This window comes from Stomoxys calcitrans, chromosome 2 (assembly GCF_963082655.1).
Source record: "Stomoxys calcitrans chromosome 2, idStoCalc2.1, whole genome shotgun sequence".
Lineage (NCBI taxonomy): Eukaryota > Metazoa > Arthropoda > Insecta > Diptera > Muscidae > Stomoxys > Stomoxys calcitrans.
This window is the reverse complement of record NC_081553.1, coordinates 50,066,863-50,079,851: the sequence shown is the minus strand read 5'-3', so window position 1 is coordinate 50,079,851 and position 12,989 is coordinate 50,066,863. Positions and strand designations below refer to the sequence as shown.

Here is a 12,989-nt window from a genome sequence, read left to right as displayed (position 1 = left end):
ATAGACCGATTTGAACGGTACTTAGCACAGTTGTTGGAATTCATAATAGAACACCACATGCAAAATTTCAGCCAAATCGGTTGAAAATTGCGGCTTCCAGGGGTTCAAGAAGTCAAATCGGGAGATCGGTTTATATGGGAGCTATATCAAGTTATCGACCGATTTAGACCGTACTCAGCACAGTTGTTGAAAGTCATAACAAAACACTACATGCAAAATTTCAGCCAAATCGGATGAAAATTGCGGCTTCCAGGGGTTCAAGAAGTCTAATCGGGAGATCGGTTCATATGGGAGCTATATTAGGTTATAGACCGATTTGGACCGTACTTGACACACTTGTTGAAAGTCATAACAAAACACTACGTGCAAAATTGCAGTCAAATCGGATAAAAATTGCGGCTTCCAGGGGCTCAAGAAATCAAATCGGGAGATCGGTTTATATGGGAGCTATATCAGGCTATGGACCGATTTAGACCGTACTTGACACACTTGTTGAAAGTCATAACAAAACACTACGTGCAAAATTGCAGTCAAATCGGATAAAAATTGCGGCTTCCAGGAGCTCAAGAAATCAAATCGGGAGATCGGTTTATATGGGAGCTATATCAGGCTATGGACCGATTTAGACCGTACTTAGCACAGTTGTTGGAAGTAATAAAAGAACTCCACTTGCAAAATTTCAGCCATATCGGATTAAAATTGAGGCTTCCAGGAGCTCAAGAAATCAAATCGGGAGATCGGTTTATATGGGAGCTATATTAGGTTATAGACCGATTTGGACCGTACTTGACACACTTGTCGATAGTACTATGAGAACGCCTCGTGCAAAATTGCAGTCAAATCGGATACAAATTGCGGCTTCCAGGGGCTCAAGAAATCAAATCGGGAGATCGGTTTATATGGGAGCTATATCAGGCTATGAACCGATTTAGACCGTACTTGGCACACTTATTGATACTAATAAAAGAACTCCACTTGCAAAATTTCAGCCATATCGGATAAAAATTGAGGCTTCCAGGAGCTCAAGAAATCAAATCGGAAGATCGGTTTATATGAGAGATATATCTAAATCTGAACCGATATGGCCCATTAGCAATACCTACCGACCTACTCGATATTAATTATATGTACAAAATTTCAAGCATATAGCTTTACGCGTTCGACCTCTATCGTGATTTCGACAGACGGACGGACGGGCAGACATGGCTAGTTCGACTCAGAATGTCGAGAGGATCAAGCATATATTGGGTTGCCCAAAAAGTAATTGCGGATTTTTTAAAAGAAAGTAAATGCATTTTTAATAAAACTTAGAATGAACTTTAATAAAATATAAATTCTATTTCGAAGAAAATTTTCTCAAAAAAACACTTGCAGTGATATTCAAAGAATGTTCAAGTGAACAACAAGTAAAAGCGTGCTAAGTTCGGCCAGTTCGACGATATAATTGCAATTTTATTCCAAATCGGACGAACATATATATGGGAGCTATATCCAAATCTGAGCCCATTTTTTCCAATTTCAATAGGCTTCGTCTCTAGACTCAAGAAAATGCTTGTGCCAAATTTGAAGACGGTCGGACGAAAATTGCGACCTGTACTTTGTACGCAAATTAACATAGACAGACGGACTTATAGACAGACAGTAGTGGTGTAGGGTTTAAAAAGTCATTCAAAGAATTTGACAAATGCGATCCATAGTGAAGGGTATATAAGACTCAGCCCTGCCGAACTTAGCACGCTTTTACTTGTTTAGTTTGAACAGCGCGCAGCACAGCGACACCACATGGTAGAGAAGTGTTAACATGACAGGATACCTCACAAATGTAGTCAGCATTAGTAAAGGGAAAACCACCGCTGACATTTTTTTTTTGTGTTGACGCCGGGATTTGAACTCAGGCGTTTGGCGTCATAACCTCTGTGTTTTATTAAAATTACATTGAAATTTTGTCTTTAGAGAAAATTTCATTGAAATTTTGTCTTTAGAGAAAATGTCATTGAAATTTTGTCTTTAGAGAAAATTTCATTGAAATTTTGTCTTTTTTTGTCTTTAGAGAAAATTTCATTGAAATTTTGTCTTTAGAGAAAATTTCATTGAAATTTTGTCTTTAGAGAAAATTTCATTGAAATTTTGTCTTTAGAGAAAATTTCATTGAAATTTTGTCTTTAGAGAAAATTTCATTAAAATTTTTTCTTTAGAGAAAATTTCATTAAAATTTTGTCTTTAGAGAAAATTTCATTGAAATTTTGTCTTTAGAGAAAATTTCATTGAAATTTTGTCTTGAGAGAAAATTTCATTGAAATTTTGTCTTTAGAGAAAATTTCATTGAAATTTTGTCTTGAGAGAAAATTTCATTGAAATTTTGTCTTGAGAGAAAATTTTATTGAAATTTTGTCTTTAGAGAAAATTTCATTGAAATTTTGTCTATAGAGAAAATTTCATTGAAATTTTGTCTTTAGAGAAAATTTCATTAAATTTTGTCTTTAGGGAAAATTTCATTAAATTTTGTCTTTAGGGAAAATTTCATTGACATTTCGCCTTTAGGGAAAATTTCATTGGCATTTCGCCTTTAGGGAAAATTTCATTGAAATTTTGTCTTTAGAGAAAATTTCATTGACATTTCGCCTTAAGAGAAAATTTCATTGACATTTCGCCTTAAGAGAAAATATCATTGAAATTTTGTCTTTAGAGAAAATTTCATTGAAATTTTGTCTTTAGAGAAAATTTCATTGAAATTTTGTCTCTAGAGAAAATTTCATTGAAATTTTGTCTCTAGAGAAAATTTCATTGAAATTTTGTCTTTAGAGAAAATTTCATTGAAATTTTGTATGTAGAGAAAATTTCATTGAAGTTTTGTCTCTAGAGAAAATTTCATTGAAATTTTGTCTTTAGAGAAAATTTCATTGGAATTTTGTCTTTAGAGAAAATTTCATTGGAATTTTGTCTGTAGAGAAATTTTACCTTTAGAGAAAATTTCATTGAAATTTCGCTTTTAGAGAAAATTTCACTGAAATTTCGCCTTTAGAGAAAATTTCATTTTATTGACTTTTGGCCTCTCGAAAACCAAACTGGAAAAATCTTCCTGCACTTACTCTTTGCGTGTTAACATTTTAACACTCTAAGTTCACAACCTTTGGTCATAAACTATTTCATTGTGTACAAATAATTCAAATATTTATCTTGTAATTAAAGAGAAATATAACAAATAAACTCAAAAATAAATTTGTGAGCTTTCACCACACTTTCTCCTACAAGAAGACCAATGGCCATAAAGAGAACGTTTTAAAATGAATCGTTTATTGTGCAGGGGAAATTTAAGGGAAGAATAACTTTTTCTCTTCTTGGAAAATTTCAAGAGAAATTCATTAAAATGTGATTTTTTTGAGAGAAATGAACCGCGTATGAGAAGTTCATTTTGGAACACTGACAACACTGCCACCTGAACCATAAGTAAACACTGGAATTTAAATATTCCTGACAACCTGAAAAAATACCTATACACAAGGAATGGCATATTCCAAAATCGACCAATGAAGTTCAGTAAGCCATTTACCATAGAACCCCTAACAACATAAAAGCGCATGAAGGAATTGCCAAAGAAACGAAACAAAAAAATCTAAAAACTTTTTTTGGAAAACGAAATTACAAAAAAAAAATTAAAGTGTTTTTATTTATTTAATAAAAAAACGACCAATCAGACATATAGAAAATTCAAAAAAATAGAAAATAGTTCTGGCAAAATTTGAATTTTTTTTTGAAAAAATCCACCAACACTTCAAAATTTCATTAACATGACAAGTGTTTGAGTGACCGAGAAAAAAAAAGAAAAAATTTATGCAGCCACCTGATTTTGGGGGAAACAAGCAGTACAGATGATTTATATCCGCTGTGACGTTTACTTTGTTTCGTAAAAATAAAAAGAAGTCTGTTTTTAGGCGCGCGCGCTTTTGGCGAAAAGTGTTGAGTGACTTAAAGCGAGAGAGAGAGAGAGCTATAAACTTTTTATTTCAGAGAGAGAGACGCTCTCTAACATTCTCTAAGAGAATTGTAAATAAAGCATTTAGAAAGTGTGGCATATTTTAAGGTGAAAGTTGAACGTCACCAATCAGTGTTAAACAGTTCTTAAAAACGCGATCGTCCAAGATTGTTTACTACCCCAAAAGATATTTTTTTGTTGTTGGCTGGTTTTGTGAAAGAAAAAATACATAGCACTTAACCACTCGGCCATTATATAATCAATATAAGTGGGTCTGTGAGTAATAAAACAAACAAATCCATTTTGATAAGCATCAGTGTCCTCGGCAACTAAATGTTTGTGTTTATGTGTGAATTTAACGAAATCAGAAGAAGAGCCCATGTTTCGATATAAAACACGAAATAGTCCGTCTCAAAAGACGTCCCTGCGTTGGGGCGATAGTTGTGGAAATTAAAGCAGAAACACCCACACACACACAAACTCTCATACCTAACTCACCTCTACTCACAGAGTAAAGTATAAGCTTAAGGCATCAGCTATAAATCACCGAAATAGTGTAGCCTACATTTAGGCATACCACAACTAAAAATAACAAATTCCTATTTATTTGTAAAATAAAAAAATAAAATTAAATTGAATACAAACAACTTGCAACTATTTTGTGTAATCGTTTAGTCCACACTCCGAAAGTAAAGGAAAAAACCCAAAAAATTAAATTACCCATAAGTTACCTGTAAAGTGCTGTGTTTTTGGTTATTGTCATTAACTACAAACTACTACTACAACGTATTCTATAAAAATCTAAAGTTGCATAATTTTAAGTCAAATCCTATTTTGCTTTGAAAACGGCGAGAAAACTCACAACAACAAACCAAATTAACATTTTCAACTTCTAATTTGGTGCGTGACTGCTAGCTGAGCTCTCTGGCATTCAGCAGTCATAGAAAAATTTGACTTTTATCTTTGGCGCAGAGACACAGAGTTAGAGGATAGGGCAGGTAAGTAATTACTTGGATGATTTATAAGCAAATAGAATTTGGTGTGTTTCCCAAGAAAGAGAGTAAACAAAATTCCCTCTCCCCCTCCAAAAAAAAAAAAGAACAAAATGTGCTGCCACATGATAAAGCGAGTTATAAAACATTTGTGAATGAATTTTTTATGGCCTAACCAAAAAGATACCCCATTTCCCCCCTCCCCCCAAAAGAAACCCAAGAGCTAATTTTGATTTTCCTCTCTTTCGGTTTTTGGTGACACACGTGCTTTCTCTTACAGCTGTAACGCCATGTTGTTTGAATTCTAACAACCTTACTAATGGTATACTTTTAGGCTGAGACAAGTAAATAAAGAGAAGCATATACCAATAACCATTTACTTGCTTACATGCGTGTGTATACAAATGTATATGCATGGTCGAAGGTAACCTCCACATTTATAGATTTTTGGAAACAATTAATTGATGTGTACAAGAATTTAAGTAAATCGTGTTCAAGAAATATGGACAACTGCGTTTTATTTTCGCGGCAATTTTAATTTATTAAAGAATTGTATGATGAATTGCCCCCCATAACTGGCAAGGAAATTATTGATAACAGAAAAATTAAAGTGAAACGTATGAGACGCAACGTGATATAAAAATAATGTGGGAAATATTGAATTGTTCAATATTTTCGTGTAGTAAAGATAATGAAGAAAATTTAGAAGATTTGTACCAAGTAGTTATGAAAAGTAAATCTTAAGTAGAGTTTATAATGTTCCAAAGATATATAAAAAATTAAAAATGCTGCTTCTTCGTAGCTTCTATTATTAACCATGAATATTATGTGACTTCGTGCCATGGTTATGTTAATTGGGTCACTTAACTTCAAGACAAAATTTAAAACCGCACTATGAGGGAGTGACATTCAAGGTTAATGTGACTCTTAAGCCGCCGACACTACATTTAAATTTTGGAGAAAAGCCTAAATTAAGTTCAACTAGGCCGAGTTTTATATGCGACAGACCATTGTTAGCGATTATACCCACCACCATAGGATGAGGGTATACTAATCTAGTCATTCCGTTTTTAACACCTCCATATATTGATCTAGGACCCCATAAAGTATATATATTCTTGACCCTCTCGATATTATGAGTAGACCTACCCATGTCCGTCCGTCCGTGCGTCCGTCTGTTGAAATCACGATAGCGGTCGAACGCATGAAGCTAGCCGCTTGAAATTTTTCACAGATACTAAATGTTGATGTAAGTCATTGGGGATTGCAAATGGTCACATCGGTTTAGATTTGGTTATAGCTCCCATATAAACCGATCTTCCGATTTGATTCCTAGAGCCCCTGGAAGACGCAATTTTTTTCCGATTTGTCTGAAGTTTTGCACGTAGTGTTCTGTTATGGCTTTCAACAACTATGCCAAGTGCGGTTCAAATCGGTCTTTGACCTGATATAGCTCCCATATAAACCGATCGCCCTATTTGACTTCTTGAGCCCAAGCACGATTTATAACCGATTTGGCTGAAATTTTATGTTATGCGTCTCAACAACTGTGCCAAGAACGGTTCAAATCGGTCTATAACCTGATATAGCAGATTTGACATCTTGAGACGCTGGAAGCGGCATTTTTTCCGATTTGGCTGAAATTTTGCAGATAGTGTTCTGTTAAGACTTACAATAAGTGTATTAAGTATAGTCCAAATCGGTTTATAACCTGATATAGCTCCTATATAAACTGATCTCTCTTGAGCCGCAGGAAGCAGCAATTTTTGTCCGATTTAGCTAAAATTTTGCCCATAGAGTTCTGTTACGACCGGTCTAATAATTATTCTCTTGTGTCTCTTCTACTAGAGAGAAAGAGTGAGTATTTGAGCGTATAGACCAGTGGCTGACAAAAATACTCACTTATTGCATATTACTTTGTACGTGTACATGAAATTTCAAGCAGGCCCATGGGCTTGCAAATAATTGCAATTGTGTGCTCCTCGCACACATATACTCACACTATCATTCTCACACTCACACTCTATAACCTGATATAGCTTCCATATAAACCGATCGACCGACTTGACTTCTTGAGCCTTTACAAACCACAATTTATGTCCAAGTGCGGTCCAAATCGGTCTATAACCTGATATAGCTCCCATATAAACCGATCTTCCATTTTGACTTCTTGAGTCCTTACAAGCCGCAATTTTTGTCCGATCAGGCTGACATTTTGCATGCGATGTATTGTCTAAATCTAAATTTGTCCAAAATCCGTCTATAACCTGATATAGCTCCCATGTAAACCGGTCTCTCGATCATACATCGATGGGTTCTCAAGATTCGGCAAGGCCGAACTTACCACGCTTTTACTTCTTACTTGATTTTTATTTATATTTGATGACAATCGGATAATAAATGCGACATATACCTCAATTACAACAATCCAGGGACAGACAGATAGGCTATATTGAATCGGGAAGTACTGATGCACAAAGTTATAATACCCTTTACCAAAGTAGTGGTATAGGGTATAGAGATTACAAGTGATCGTATGCCGAATAATCAGAAAATCATCCAGAGTGTTGAAATTCTTCTTTTTTGTAAGGTTATTTCCCGATGTAAATGTTCAAAACGTAGATGTACGTGTCATTAGGTTTTGGCTCTTCTTTCACAATTCCTTACCTTTACCTTTGAAATGTTGAAAAAAGTTGTTTCATAGGGGGAATAAGAGGTATCCTCAAAGAAATCTTTGACGGGAATTCTCTGCTACATAATCACTAATCATTTTTCATTTTATGCTTTTAAGTTGGTTCAAGTCTGATTTCGCATCATACCTTAGTGTGATTTTGCATCCATACCTTAGTGTCGAAATCTGTAAGCCGTAAAAACCGGGTGATGGTATGTAAAGCAAGTGCTGTAACTTCTTGTCACCTTCTTAACTGGCCTACACGCGGTCTGCACCTATTCTGCAGAAATAATCCAGTAGTCCGCAGTGGTATGCAAACCATACTGACATCTTTCTAAGCCACATATTTGCATGTGAGTCGTTGTTGGTTCCGGTCCATTGGACCGATCTCCTCGAAATGTTATGGCCATTGGTTATTTAAATGGGCTAAGAAATAGCCTTGTGATATCGAGTATCATAGGCACTCAGTATTTGGGCAACCCCATGCTGTGAACTCGCCCCATAGTTCCCAGCTAAAAACGTTATCTCATGATAATGATGAACATAAAAGTTCCAATCTATGTGGTGCTCATAGTTTTCCCGTACCGGGATAGAATATTCGTCTTCCCTTCGAGCTTGCACAGTTCCATAGAGTACAAGTGCATACCGGATCATAATGGTGGCAGAGGCCAACATAATTTAGTCATTAAATTATTTCAATGTGCTTTCAATTTTTATACCCACCACCGAAGGATGGGGGTATTTTCATTTTGCCATTCCGTTTGCAACACATCGAAATATCCATTTTCGACCCTATAAAGTATATACATTCTTGATCGCCGTAAAAATCTAAGACGATCTAGCCATGCCCGTCTGTCTGTCCGTCCGTCCGTCTGTCCATCCGACTGTCAGTCCGTCTGTCCGTCCGTCTGTCCGTCCGTCTGTCCGTCCGTCTGTCCGTCCGTCTGTCCGTCCGTCTGTCCGTCCGTCTGTCCGTCCGTCTGTCCGTCCGTCTGTCCGTCCGTCTGTCCGTCCGTCTGTCCGTCCGTCTGTCCGTCCGTCTGTCCGTCCGTCTGTCCGTCCGTCTGTCCGTCCGTCTGTCCGTGCGTCTGTCCGTCCGTCTGTCCGTCTGTCCGTCCGTCTGTCCGTCCGTCCGTCTGACCGTCCGTCTGTCCGTCCGTCTGTCCGTCCGCCTGTCCGTCCGTCTGTCCGTCTGTCCGTCCGTCTGTCCGTCCGTCTGTCCGTCCGTCTGTCCGTCCGTCTGTCCGTCCGTCTGTCCGTCCGTCTGTCCGTCCGTCTGTCCGTCCGTCTGTCCGTCCGTCTGTCCGTCCGTCTGTCCGTCCGTCTGTCCGTCCGTCTGTCCGTCCGTCTGTCCGTCCGTCTGTCCGTCCGTCTGTCCGTCCGTCTGTCCGTCCGTCTGTCCGTCCGTCTGACCGTCTGTGCGTCGGTCTGTCCGTCAGTCTGCCCGTGCGTCTGTCCGTGCGTCTGTTCGTGCGTCTGTCCGTCCGTCCGTCTGTCTTTCCACCCGTCTGTCTGTCCGTCTGTTGAAATTACGGAACTTTGCACAGATTCTTTTTTTTGTCCATAAGCAGGTTAAGTTCGAAGATGGGCTATATCAGACTATATCTTGATATAGCCCCCATATAGACCGATCCACCGATTTAGGGTCTTAGGCCCATAAAAGTCAAATTTATTATCTGATTTTGCTGAAATTTGGGACAGTGAGTTGTGTCAGGCTAGTCGATATCCTTCTTCAATTTGATCCCGATCGGTCCAGATTTGGATATAGCTGCCATATAGACCAATTTCTCGATTTAAGGTTTTGGAACCATAAAAGGCGCATTTATTATCCGATTTTGCTAAAATTTGAGACAGTGAGTTGTGTTAGGCCCTTCGACATCCTTCTTCAATTTGGCCCAGATCGGTCCAGATTTGGATACAGCTGCCATATAGACCGATCTCTCGATTTAAGGTTTTGGGTCCATCAAAGGCGCATTTGTTATCCGATATCGTCGAAATTTGGGAAAGTGAGTTAAGTTGAGTCCCTCGATTTACTTCTGCAATATGGCATACATCGGTCCAGATTTGGATATAGCTGCCATATAGACCGATCTCTCGATTTAAAGTCTTGGCCCCATAAAGGGCGCATTTATAATCCGATTTCGACGGAATTTGGGACAGTGAGTTGTGTTAGGATTTTTCAACATTCTTCTTCAATTTGGCCCAGATCGGTCCAGATTTGGATATAGCTGCCATGTAGACCAATCTTTTGATTTAAGGTTTTGGGCCCATAAAAGACTCATTTATTGTCCAATGTCGGCAAAATTTAGGACAGTGAGTTGTGTAAGACTACTCGACATTTTTCTGCAATTTGGACCAGAACGGTCCAGATTTGGATATAACTGCCACATAGACCGATCTTTCAATTTAAGGACTTGGGCCCATGAAAAGCGCATTTATTTTCCTATTTCGTCGGAATTTGGGACAGTAAGTTGTGTTAGGCTCTTGCAACATTCTTCTTCATTTTGGCTCAGATTGGTCCAAAATTTGATATAGCTGCCATATAGACTGATCTTTCGATTTAAGGTTTTAGGCCCATAAAAGGCACATTTATTGTCCGATTTTGCCAAGAATTTGGGATAGTGAGTTGTGTTAGGCCCTTCGACATCCCTCTCTAATTTGGCCTAGATCGATCCCGATTTGGATATAGCTGCCATATAGACCCATCTCCGTCTACGACGCTGAACGCCTGAGTTCGAATCCTGGCGAGACCACCAGAAAAAATTTTCAGCGGTAGTTTTCCCCTCCTAATGCTGGCAACATTTGTGAGGTACTATGCCATGTAAAACTTCTTTCCAAAGAGGTGTCGCACTGCGATACGCCGCTCGGACTCGGCTTTAAAAAGGAGGCCCCTTATCATTGAGCTTAAACTTGAATCGGACTGCACTCATTAATATGTGAGAAGTTTGCCCCTGTTCCTTGGTAGAATGTTCATAGGCAAAATTTGTATTTTTGCATTTTTTGTCGCCGAAATTAGGGACAGTGACTTTCTGTAACTCGGCCTAAATCGGTCCAGATTTCAATACAGCTGCTATTTAGACCAATCTCTCTATTTAAGGTCTTAGGCTCATAAAAGACGCATTTATTGTCCGATTTCGTCGAAATTTTACACAGTGTCATATATGGTCTGTAGTTGGATATAGTTACCCAAAAAGACACATATTTTGTTCTACAAAATTAAACAATGACTTGTACTTATTAGAACAATCAATGTCCGTGCCGAATTTGGTCCAAATCGTACCATATTTCCATATAGCTACTTATGCACTAAATTATGCACTTTTCACCGGATTATAACGAAAGGTGGTTTACATATATACCGGAGGTGATGCGCATCCAAAGTTCGACCCGGCCGAACTTAACACCTTTTTAATTGTTTACTTAATTTTCCAAATCTCAGCCTTTTAAAAAGAAATCCCACTTTTTCTGTTGCTAATAATCGTTATGGGAACAGTGAGTGACCATGTTCTTTTCACCACAACTAAATATGGATGTACTTGTAATTATGCTCATTAACTTAAGTAGGGAATGTCCTTTTTCAAAAATTACACACTCACTCGCACACAACTCTTTCAGACCTAATACACGCACTTAGTTGGTATTTATGCTGCCAAAGGACTTGACATTTAAAAGAACGATCTAAAACCATACATACTAACAATGGTAAAAGGGGGAGTTTTTTTTTATTGTTTAGCTTATATGGCGAGGCATAAAAGGTTGTAGTTTACTTATTTGACTTTATATATTAAAGCTATGTTAATAATAACTACCATGCTGGAAAGCTTACTTTGATGGCCTTTGTCTGCCTTTCAAGGCAAAGCATACAAAAATACTTAATAATAGTTGGGTTTTTTTTTCTGGATACAGAAAAGTCACGAGGTTTGTTAAATCATAAAATCGTGACTTTTTAAACGAGAAAAAGAACGAAGGATTTGTATACCATACACCACTGCTGCAGTACAGGGTATTACAGCTTAGTGCATTTGTTTGTAACACCAAGTACAGATCTAAATTCATTACGAAGGATTCTCTTATGACTCTTCAGATTATGTAATGGCGAATTTGATAGAAATCTGTTCACATTTAGATACAGCTCCCATGCACATGTATCAGATTTTTAGCGTTACTAAGATTTAAAGTTCATAATTTTTTGAGTTTGATTTTGCAAATGCAAAATTTGCTCATTAGCATTCCACTAAGAAACATGGGCAAACTTCTCACATATCAAAGAGTGCAGTCTGAGTCAAGTTTGAGCTCAATGGCAAGTGGCCTCCTTTTTATAGCCGAGTTCGAACGGCGTGCCGCACTGCGACACCTCTTTTGTGAGAAGTTTTTACATGGTATAGACCTCACAAATGTTGTCAGCATTAGGAGGGGAAAACCACCGCTGAAAATTTTTTCTGATGGTCTCACCAGGATTCGAACCCAGTCCTTCAGCATCATAGGCGGGCATGCTTCCTCTGCGCTACGGTGGCCTGATATTAAAATTGTGATGAATTTGATATAAAAAATGTGATTTTCATTGTTTTGATTAGCAAGTTAAATTTAGGCATAGACATGCGAGGGTTGCTATATAAATATCTGCCCTAATAGTATAAATGCAAATCTTTATCATCGAGAATGAATCGATCGTTTTTCAAAGTATTCTTCCGAATGATTTATCTACTTTTGCATGAGCTCCAACCAATTGTCGAAGCTCTTTTTCCATTCCAATTGAGACACTTCCAAAACATGGTATTGAACTCTACAGCAGCATTTTCCAGTGACGAAACTCATTAACCACTCATTTTTAATTGAATGTGAGGAAACAAAAACAAGTCATTGGGTGCCAAGTCAGGACTGTACGGCGGACGACCCATCAATTCGACGTTTTGGTCGTTCAAAAAGAGGCTGGTTTGAGTCGATGTGTGAGAGCTCGCATTGTCATGGTGAACAATGATTCGTCTTCTCATAATCGTTTTTCTAATTTTTTTAAAACTTCAGGAAATCAATTTGTGATGTACCACTCCTGCCAGTTTTGCGGAAAAACCAGGCGACCATTTGCTTCGAAGTGCTTCATCCACGGACAACTTTCGTTGGATTTGGCTCCACTTCGAAGAAATTGTAATCACGCTACAGTCTGTAACAAGTGAAAGGGTGCTAAGTTCGGTCGGGCCGAATCTTATATACCCTCCACCATGGATCGCATTTATCGAGTTCTTTTCCCGGTATCTCTTTTTAGGCAAACATATGATAAAAGGAAAGAATTGCTATGATATTGGAGCTATAATATTAAGTTATCGTCCGATTCGGACCATGATTGAACTGAATGCTG

The 12,989-nt window shown here is 37.9% G+C and overlaps 1 protein-coding gene across 1 annotated transcript in view; it reads left to right on the top strand.

The window, feature by feature from the left end:
• The first annotated feature begins 3,980 nt into the window (after nt 1-3,980).
• LOC106083148 (high-affinity choline transporter 1) overlaps nt 3,981-12,989 on the top strand; it is a 28,347-nt gene continuing 19,338 nt past the window's right edge. The window contains exon 1 of the mRNA XM_059361592.1: nt 3,981-4,971. The gene's annotated coding sequence lies outside the window, so the exon portion shown is untranslated. The remainder of the gene's footprint in view (nt 4,972-12,989) is intronic.